This window comes from Sciurus carolinensis, unplaced genomic scaffold (genome assembly GCF_902686445.1).
Source record: "Sciurus carolinensis unplaced genomic scaffold, mSciCar1.2, whole genome shotgun sequence".
In the NCBI taxonomy this organism is placed as follows: Eukaryota; Metazoa; Chordata; class Mammalia; order Rodentia; family Sciuridae; genus Sciurus; species Sciurus carolinensis.
The window spans coordinates 96720-107735 of NW_025920146.1; positions in this window are offsets into that span (position 1 = coordinate 96720).

Consider the following 11016-nt stretch of genomic DNA (forward strand, 5'->3'; position numbering starts at 1 on the left):
TGCCTTCTCAGCACCTTGAGTTTCTGGTAGCCAATCTGTAGCAAGTATGCCAGGACACATTCTACTATGAGGGTTAACATATTTTCCCTGTGTTCATCCTGCAGCAGGGAGCTTGGTTTGGAGTCCCTTACCCTTACCTCAGAGGTTCATGGAAGGACTGGAAGCAAAAGCTGTCTGAAGTCAGTGATTCTTTTATCTTTTATGAAAACAATTCATGGATGGTTGGAACTACTTGTACCTCTCAGGAAGGTGAGGACCTCTGAAGAGAGAGAAGTATAGAAAAATGAATTTCTCTAAGATAGGGAGCACGGTGAGGTATAAATGTCCTTTCAAGTGTAGAGACCTGACCACTACTCCATAACTATACTTGGGTTAGCTCTGTAGATGTCCCATTAAGGATGAACCTCCCCTTATGACAGATTATTTTAGCTTGAACCAGGAGATCCACGGAGGAGGAAGGGATTTTCAGATTTCCCCTAGTCACACTACACCTTGCATTCTCAGCAGATGTGGCATCATAAAGAAGGGTCTCAAGACAGGTACTTCGGGGAAAAATTGTCATAGATATTTCAATGGTTTGGGGGCCTTCAAAGGACTATAGCATGTACACAGATATAGAGAACATCTATAATATTAAAATGTTCACATTCCACTGTTAAGTGGGGATCAGTAGATAAAAAATGTGTAAAACAATTTCTTGGGGGGAAGGTAATAATGAAATATGGTTTGGAAAAAACTATACACAGCCACCTCTCTTGCTTACTGAGAAACCTCTTTTATTGGTAGTGGCAGTAGGAGTGGTGATGTTGATGATAATAAAGTGATAGAAATGAAATTCTGCCTCTTTGGGTTAAGAGGGTTGGCTATGGGTTTATGTGTGTTGAATTGGGTTTTTAAGGCAATACACAGAAATAAATTAGAATATCAGGTATTTCCTATGAAGAAAACATAAAATTATAGATTTGTTCTCAAACATGTCATCTGCATTATCAAAGAAACTGGATCATAAAGCAGAAAACATAAAAGGAATTAATAAAATGTAGCTTCAATTTACACATTAAATGAAGTGGATGGTGCCTATATGCCAACACTATGTTGGAGTGTTGACCCTATATTTTCTCCTAGCACTTCCAATGTTTCTGGTCTAATTCCTAGGTCTTTAGTCCACTTTAAATTAACTTTTAGGAAGAGTTAGAGATAGGGGTCTAATTTCATTCTTCGACATACAGATACACAGTTTCCCCAGCACTATTTGTTTAAATGCTATCTTTTCTCCAACATATGTGTTTGGCAAATTTGTTCAGGACCAGATGACTGTATGCTTATTTGTCTCTGTGTTTTATATTATATTCCCTCAGTATTCATTTCTGTTTGTATACCAATAACCTACTGTTTTTGTTACTATATCTCTATAGTGCAATTTGAATCATTTATTGTGAGGGCACCCCTGTCACTTTTATTTCTCAGTATCATTTTGACTATTTTGGGTCTTTTATTATTACATATGAATTTTAGGTCTGTTTTTGCTCCTCAAACTGAAGATGTAAAACCAAGAATTGATCAATGTAATCACCTCAAATTGAATATCTGCACAGTGAAAAAAGAGCATGCATGACAATATATAATGATGGGGGGTGGTGGGGGAAGAGAAGAATGAAGTAACTTTGAATGGTGTAGAAGAAAAAGGGGTGGAAGGGGATGGGGATGGAAAAACAGTACAATGAAATGGTATTACCCTATATATATGTATGATTGCATGAATGGTGTGAATACACATTGTGCACAACCATAGAAATGAAAAGTTTTACCCCATTTGTGTACAATGAATCAAAATGTGTCAGTAAAAATAAAACAATATTCTAATAAAAAATAAGAGCATGAAGAGAGAACCTGCAGAGTGGGAGAAAACACTTGCCAGCTACTCTTTTGAACAGGTATTTATATTCATAATATTTAAAGAACCAAAAATCTTAACAGCCCCCCAAAAGCAAATAAACAACAAATAAATGGACAAATAATCTGAACAGATATTTTTCAAAACAAGAAATAAAAATAGCCACAAATATATGAAGAAATATGCAACATTCTTAGCAATTAGGAAAATGCAAATCAAATATACCCTAAGGTTGTATCTCACTACAATTTTTATGGCAATGATCAGGAATACAAATAACAAGAGTGACTGGCAAAGTTGTGGAGAGAAAGGTACACTCGTGCATGGTTGGTGGGACTATAAAGCAGTACAATCACTTTGGAAAGCAGCATGAAAATTCCTCAAAAGACTAGGAATAGAACCACCCTATAACCCAACTCTACCCCTCTTAGTACTCATCTAAAACATCTAAAATCAATATTCTACAGTGATACATACTTAGCAAGATGTACATCATTGCTATTCACAATAGCCAAGTAATGGAAGCAGTCTAGTTGACTCTCAACAATCTAATGGAGAAAGAAATATGGTGTATATACACAATGGAGTTTTACTCAGCAATAAAGAAGAGAAATCATGAAATTATATCATTTTCTTGTAAATGGATGAAGTTAGAGATTATCATGGTAAGTAAAATAAGCCAGGGTCAGAAAGTCAAGGGTTAAATGCATTCTTTCATAATGCAGAATCAATAGAGAAAAAAATAAATTTTAAAAGGGAAATCTCATGGAAATAGAATGGAGAACAGTAGAATACATGAAGTAAATTGAGTAGGAGAAAGGATGGATGGGAAATGGGAGGAGCTATGGAATTAAATTGAGCAATTTGTGATATACACATGTATAAATATATTATAATAAATTCTGCTTTTGTGTATGAGTATAACATAACAATTTCAAACAATAAATAAATAGAAGGAACTCTAGTAGAATACAGGTATGAAAGTGGGACAGGGAGAAGGAGAGAAAAAGCAAAAGTACTGAGGATTGAAATGGAGCAAATTATGTTATAGGCATTCATGAATATGTCAGTATGAATCCCAGTATGAGGTTTGACAACAATGCATGAATAAAACATTTTTAAAAAACTTATGAAATGACATCAACAAATTTCCACAATTCAAGAAGCATAATTGATGTACTGCAAAGGGGCACAGCAATTTTTGGTATTATGGAATTGTTTTATATCTTGGTTATGGGGATGGTTACACAACTGTCAGTCCTTTTCAAGACTCAGAATTTCACACTAAAAGAGTAAATTTTACTTTAAATATTAGTTTAGTAAAAATAATTTAAAAAGCATGCATTATGCTATTTAAAGAATACAATGCTACTCTATGATTCCAACTTGATATATTAAAAATAATAAATGCTGGGCACAGTAATTTCTGTGCATGCCTGTAATTCCAGCAACTTGTGCACCCAAGGTAGCAGGATTGTAAATTCAAGGGGGGGCCTCAGCAATTTAGCAAGATTCTGTCTCAAAAACAAACAAAAAAATAATTAAAAAGGACTGGGGATGTTGCTCAGTGATTAAGTACCCCCAGGTTCAAGTCCTGGTATAATAATTATAATAAGAAAATTAAAAAGGACTGGAGATGTTGCTCAGTGATTAAGTACCCCCAGGTTCAAGTCCTGGTATAATAATTACAATAAGAAGAAGAAGAAGTAGAAGAAGAAGTAGAAGAAGAAGAAGAAGAAGAAGAAGAAGAAGAAGAAGAAGAAAAATGCCAATATATCTATGCATGCATGTGCATTTCCACATTCATAAAATAACTGTATGCTAAGTACAGACCAAAAACTCAAGTATGAACCAGATTTAGCAGTGGTTACCTCTATGGAATAGAATGGAGGAATGTCAGTCAGGAAAAGAGTTTTGATTTTGCCTAGCTATGGGACATTTAAAGACATATATTTATGTATTTAAAACCATTTCAAAAAAGCATCTGTGGAAGATATTTTTATAGATATTAGGGTACTGAGGATGTCTATGCCATCTTTGTGATCTGGTTCATTGGAGCCAGGAGAAGGAGGCAAAAGAAATCAAGTAATTGAGAAATAGGAGGCAGAGATTAAATATTTGTGAACAATTTGACAAATGCTCTGAAACAAGGGATCTTCAGATTAACCTTTTCTTTCAGCTTTTAGCCAATGCATCATTACAAATGCAGGGTTACAAACCAACTTTTGAAACATGTACAATCTACCATGGTGGACTTTGCCACACAGAAGCCATGCTGTACTATGATAGTAAACCATATTTTACTTCACCACAGGTTGATAACTGTAAACAGACTGGAAGGTCCAGAGTCTCCTTTCTGAATGGACACCAGAGGAAACATGCAAATCACAACCATCAATGCCCTAAGCCAACCCAGTTTTTTCTCTGTGTACCTTACTTCCCCTCTCTGCTGCTTGGAGCCACAGTCTTGAGGAATGCAAATTTCCCTTTCCGACAAAGTGTTAGAGAACAGAGGCCCGGAGTGGCTCCAGAATCTCAAAATGGCTTAAAGGAGGAATAACACCAGTACCTGTTTTATCCAGCCTACCGGGTTGATAAAATGAACACTTTATTCAATTTTCCACACCTCCTTGACCACTGCCCTACCCCTTTTCTATGCCCACCCACAGCCCCATCTGCTCAAGACTTTGTGAAAGGTGAATGTTAATATTTCTTCCTTAGTTATATGAATTTACAAGTTCATACTTTCTTCATGTTTAATTTGTTGTGTAATTTTTTTACTTCCTGAAATGAAGAGTTGCTTTCTTTATTCCCTCAGACTGTTTTTGGAATTCTGGGGCTCTGATGGTTCCACCTTATCATGGTTGTATCTGCTTTCCTCAAAAAATATTTTTTATTATCATTCAGCCATTCAACATTCACTTCAAAATTCTGTCCACTTTAAAAAAAAATAAAAGATGTCTAATTTTCATTATGATTTTTCTTTGATGCATGTTATTTTATTTTTATTTTATTATGTTTGGAGGTGGATGTACACTCTCAGCATTCAATGACTAAGCTACATCGACAGAGTTTTTTTTTTAAGGGTGGGTTTGTAGGTTACCCAGATTACCCAAGTTACCTAGGTTGGCCTTGAACTTGGGATCCTCTGGCCTCAACCTCTGGAGAGACTGGGATGACAGGTGTGTTCCACAATGCTCAGCTCATGTGTTAGTTTAAAATGTGCTTCATCTCCAAATATTTGACACTATTGATTGTGTTTTAATTATTGATTTGTACCTTTCTTCCTTTCTTTTTTCTTTTTTAATGCCAGGGATCGAACTCGTGGTGCTAGCTTTCACAGGGTTACCTGTCTGCATGCCCCGGGGCCCGGGAACATTGGGTGTTCCCAGCCTGAGCTGGGCCCGGGAACATTGGGTGTTCCCAGCCTGAGCGGGTCGACCAGCACTCCCAGGCGCTGTCCCCGGGACCTGAAGAGAGCAGAGCCGGGCGGGGCGGGGCCGCGTCGCAGGGGTTGGTTTGGCCAGGGAGGACGACAGGGGGCCCGCACGGCTTCAGAATTTGGCCTAAGCCATGCCACTTTTTCCATGGACATGAGATACCTTTCACCAGATTATTGTGGTACTGTTTCTTTTACTGCTCTTCACCGTTACCTCCTCCTCTTTCTCCTCCTCCTCCTCTTCTTCTCCTTGCCCTTGGGGAAGTGGGGATTGCTGTTCAGTTTAAGAAGAGCTATATGCTCCCTTTGGTACCAGGTCTCATTGTTATTAGGAAAGTGTACACCTGGAAGAGGTTTAATGTTTGGAAAATTTTTCTTCCCTCACCCTGAACCACACTGTCCCTCTAATTTTCTTGGGGAGCTGTATTTTTGGAATGTTGTTTTCCATAACCCTTCATTGAGGAGGAATGAAAAGGAGAATCTTGGCTGACAAAATGTCACAGAAAAGACAGAGACAAACTGGATGTTGGTGGGGCACCTGGAATTTCAGTTTCTCTATTTGGGACACCACTGAGCCCTAAGTAGTGAGGATCACAAGTTCAAGGTCAGACTGGGGGATAAATTGAGACCTGTCCCAAAAGAAAATAATAAGCCCTGCATGATGGTACATGGTTGTCATACCAGCAGCTTGGGAGGCTGAGGCCAAAAGGAGGATTGTGAGTTCAGAGTCACTTAGTGAGGATCTGCCTGAGATTAAAAATAAAAAGTGGCTCGGAATGTGGCTCAATGGTTAAGCACTGCTGGGTTCAATCATTCTTGTACCAACAAAGGAATAAATAAATAAATGTGTGCATGCAGCTCAGGGATAGATCACCCCCAGGTTCCATCTGCAGCACTGAAAAAAAAATGTTTGTTTATGTATGTATGTGTGTTTATATATGAAATACTATTTATACATATGTATGTGTGTACATAAGTGTGTATGAGTGTGTATATTTTTCCTTTTTTGTTTTTATGTATTTACATTTATATGTGAGAGAAGGCACTCACTTACTCACAGAATACACCAAAATGCCTGGTAATAAAAGACCAAAGGTCACCTTTGCTGCAGAGACACATGAAAGTTACTCTTCTCTCCTGCCAGCCCATCTAAATTAGAGAGGCAAAAGACATACCAAACCAGTCAGCTTCCACCCAGCCATGGCCTGGGAGTAGCTCCAGTGGCTTTGGTGACTCTAGATAACCTCAGCCCAATCACATGTCCCCCGGGTGGTGGCAATGACCTATTTGAATGTCTGCATTATCAACTTTCAATGGTAGTCACAGTGCCTACCACTGTGACCACAGGAGACAAGGAATCACCCTGAGTGAGTAGGAACAGGGAGTGAGGAGGAGAGACCACCTGGGCCCACTGTACCAGGAACCCTCAGCTGCACTGATGTTCTGCAGCCACAAAGGGTCCCTTTCCCTCCCCAGGGACCCTTTTGCTCATTCTCCTCTAAAACCACAGCATCTGGGCAAGTCTATGGGGGAGGCATTGTGATAATAAAAATATGTATCAATCTGTAGCGCTTGGTACCCTTGGTGGGTCTGTGGCAGAGGGAAGACTCTGCTTGTTCATTGGTGACCCTGGCTTAGGATCCCTTGATACAAGGACAGATCACAGTCCTGTAGTGGGATTTTTTCCTACTCATCAATGAGGGCATCAAAGAAGCCTGTGGCACACCTGCTGTCAGGGTCAAAATACTTAGTACAGCATGTCTGTGTGGGGTTCCAGTACTGCCAGTCACCAAGTGGTGTGCACCTGCCAGGTAAGCATTAGAGAAGGGGAGGGGAGAAATGAGACCCAGGGGTCCCTGTACTGAGCATGAGGAAACACGTGTTAAGAACATCCCTGAGGTCCCTATGTACAAGGTGGGGCAAAGAGGTCTCTGTCTCAGAAGGGACTTAATGGGAAAATTAAGCTTTGTTATCAATTTTTCAGTCACTTTTTGCCCCTCCCCTGATGCCTGGGACAGCAGCATCAAATAAGACATTTCCAAACTCAGAGACAACAGGGTCACAAAGAGAACTGGAGACAGACTCTTCAGAACTCTAACAGTCAGTGTAGGCAGAGGTCATTAGGTCCAAGGAAAGGTTACACTGGGGGGACACAGTTAAATCTGAGGGCCCCACAACCTCTCTCAAGGCCTTGCTCCTGCCACTCCACCTAGGCCATTATGACATCACAAAGTGTATGGGAGTCAAGGAGAGAGACTAGGAAGGGCACCACACACTATTGGTCACTGTTCCCAGACCAACATGGAGGGAGGACACTGGGGAGTAGAGGAGGCAGGGAAAACTCCATAAAGCCAGAGATCAGCACCAAGGTCACATCAGAAGAAGAGACAACTGAAAAAGAGTGAGTGCTACATTCACATGAGTACTAAGGATATAAACTATTCTGTGAGCCAGGTCTCCAGACCAGAAGTACTAAGTCTTCTGCCCTGTGGTTGAGCATTCCTCCCTAGGAGTTCTTAGTCTTCTCTGAGTGTTGTGTTTAATCTCATCTCACACACCATTGGCCAGGGTATTCTGTGTACTCTGGGAAAGTGCCCCTCTCCCACAAGTAATCAGTCTCCTCTGGGCATTGTGGGTGGACACACGTTACATACAAGTGCTCACTCTCCAATGAGCTATAGGTACATAATTCCCTTAGTAAACTGTCTGGGTGAGCTCCTTTTCTGATAATGTCAGTAAATCATCTCTGACCTTACCTGCAAATTCAGGTCAAAAAAACTGTGAAACTTTTAAATATGTAGATACTTCCTCTTTGGAAAAACCTCAATATGACTGCTGCTGCCATGCAGACAGGCTCCTCATCAATGCCTGAAAATTCAAGACAATTTTGATGGATGTCAATTCCCACAGCATTAAGGGCCTCTTTCCACCACTCATTCCACCATTTCCACACATTTGTTCAAGTAACAAAGATCTTCTGAGTGATGTATCATGACCCATATTTCTGCCATCTCTCTGAGCATTGGATGGAAAGCATATAGTTAAGTATTTTTAGAATCTTCTCTGATATGTCATTGGATGCTCTCTTTTTACAAGAGGAAAACCTTCCAAGGACATTTGGGTCAGGCTCAATGAACACCTTCAAGGGACAGTGTGAAATTTGCCAAGGACAATTTTTCATCATCAAGGTGAATTTTTTAGACCTTTTTAATAGCACCATTCCCACTATACATCATCATACTCAGATATTGGACCAAATGGACCCTCTCAAAAAGGATCCCAAAACTCTGACACCTGCAGGAGAGATACCCTCTCCTTAAAGAGCTCTGTCTCTTCTGAATTCTACAGCCAAGCATACCTCATCAAACTTTTCTCAGTCTCCTCCGGGTTCTTCCCTAAAACTCTTCTAAACACCATTGTTAAAGGTCTTCTGAGTACTCTGGTAGAGTGCCCCTCTCCTACCAATGCTCAGTCTTCTGGGTCTTGCTCTAAATCTCACCTCCCCCATAATTGCACAGGGTCCTCTGACTCCAGTGTGTGAGCACTCCTCACCCACCAGTGCTAAGTCCCTTCTGGGTTTGTGGGTGAACTCTCTTCAACTACTGGTGCTCACTCTCCAATGATCTCTAGGCAACCTTTTTCCCTCAGTGAACTCTCTGTGTGAACCCCTTTCCTGCTAAACTCAGTACAACATGTGTGGTCTTTTCTTCATATCCAGGTCAACATAAATGCAGAAACTTTCAGAGATAAGGTTGTTTCCTCTTTCCAAAAACCTCAATAGGACTTTGGAGCTGCCATGTAGAGAGACTCCTCACCAATGCCTAAAATCCAAGATAATTTCAATTGATGTCAATTTCTAAAGCAATGAAAGCCTCATTCTACTACTCATTTTCCACAATTTCCACACCTTTGCTTAAGTGGCTGATTTCTTATGGGTGATGTACCATGCCCAGGATTTCTAACATCTTTCTGAACATTGGATGGAACCAATATATTTAAATGTTTTCAGGGTCTCCTCTGATAAGTCACTGGCTTTTCTCTGTGGACAAAAGTGGAAACCTCTTAGGACCAATGGATCAGGCACAATGCACACCTTCAAAGGACAGTATTCAATGTGATTATGAAAAATTTTCCATCAGCACGGAGGAGTTCTTCAGAAATATGAAAGAGTACCACTCTCCCATGACCCCTGAAGTAACTGAGAACTTTTCTCTTAAAAAGGGTCCAAGGGTTATGAGTCATCTTGATGAGCAACCCTCTTCCAACAGAAGTCAGTCTCCTCTGGCTCCTGTGGTCAAGTACACCTGATCTAATTTTGCCCAGGCTTCTCTGTGTTCTGCCCTAAATCTCCCCTTCACCACCATTGCCCAGGCTCAACTGTACACTATAGGTGAGTGCACCTCTCTAACCAGTGCTCCATCTACTCTGGGTCCTGTCCTAAATCTCCCCTCACCCATCATTGATCAAAGTACTCTGAGTACTGGGAGTGAGTGTCCCTCACCCACTAGTGCTAAGACTTCACTGTGTCCTCCTGGTGATAGCCCCTCCCCTAACATTGCTCAGTCTTCTTTGTTTTAGCCACTAATTTTACCTAATCTGTCCTTAATTAGTCTCTTCTCAAAATACGTAATCAAAATTTTCTTAGTCATTTTGTTTTTATTGAAGACCCAAATCCACAAATGAAACCATCTTAAATTGTTTTTTAATATACCAACAATATACAAAAGCACAAAACACGTTTTCTTACATAATGAAAGAAATCAAGAATACTTGAATTCGTATGGAGCAGTTGCAAATTAGTCAGATGTCTCTTTAAGGAATATGTTTATAAATATTTATTCCACTTTTGTTAAATCTGTTACCCATAAATTTATGTATGCTATTGAGGAAAACAGATATCATACAACTACTTAACACTTGAAGTTACCTTCTCCTTTTTAAAAAATTCCTAGAAATAATAGACATATATTAATAATTTTATAGAAACCAATACTCTATTGTTGACCACCAAGCAAAATGAGAGTGTTAGTTAATTTAAAGACATAAAAAATGCTATCTAGCTAAATTTATTTAAGTGAACTGAAAGTCATTTGGGTCCATTTGGTTATAAGTTTTCAAGGGCTTTTTATTACTATGTAAATTTTGGCACCATGTATATAATATAGTGACACAACCACATATAAATGCAACATACAATACATAGGTAGGCACACACATGCATGAAACTGATAGAAAGCAAAGTTTTTATAGCTTTTTATCAGGTATTATTTTCCCAAAGAAAATATTAAAAAAGACCTACAGGTAAAGATTGTCATTTTTAACTATTAATAATTAGGCATGATTTTTTACATTATGACTCAGAAATGTGAAGGGCTTCTGAATTTGGTGATGTTAGGAGTAGGATCTCTTTTTTTATCACAAACATTGTATATTCTCCCTACTTAATTCACTTCAAAGGAGGTCTCACTTTTTTCCAGTGTATTTAATGTCTAATCCTTAAATAATAAGACATATGGAAACAAAAAACAGAGGAATAGGAGGTCCAGATAGACAAAAGAAGAGTAATTGGTGCAAGACCAAAAGTAAATTCACACACACACACACACACACACACACACACACACACCCCAAACTAAAAACAAAACAGAACACATTGAGCTCACAAAGAGAGGTTTGAAAAATT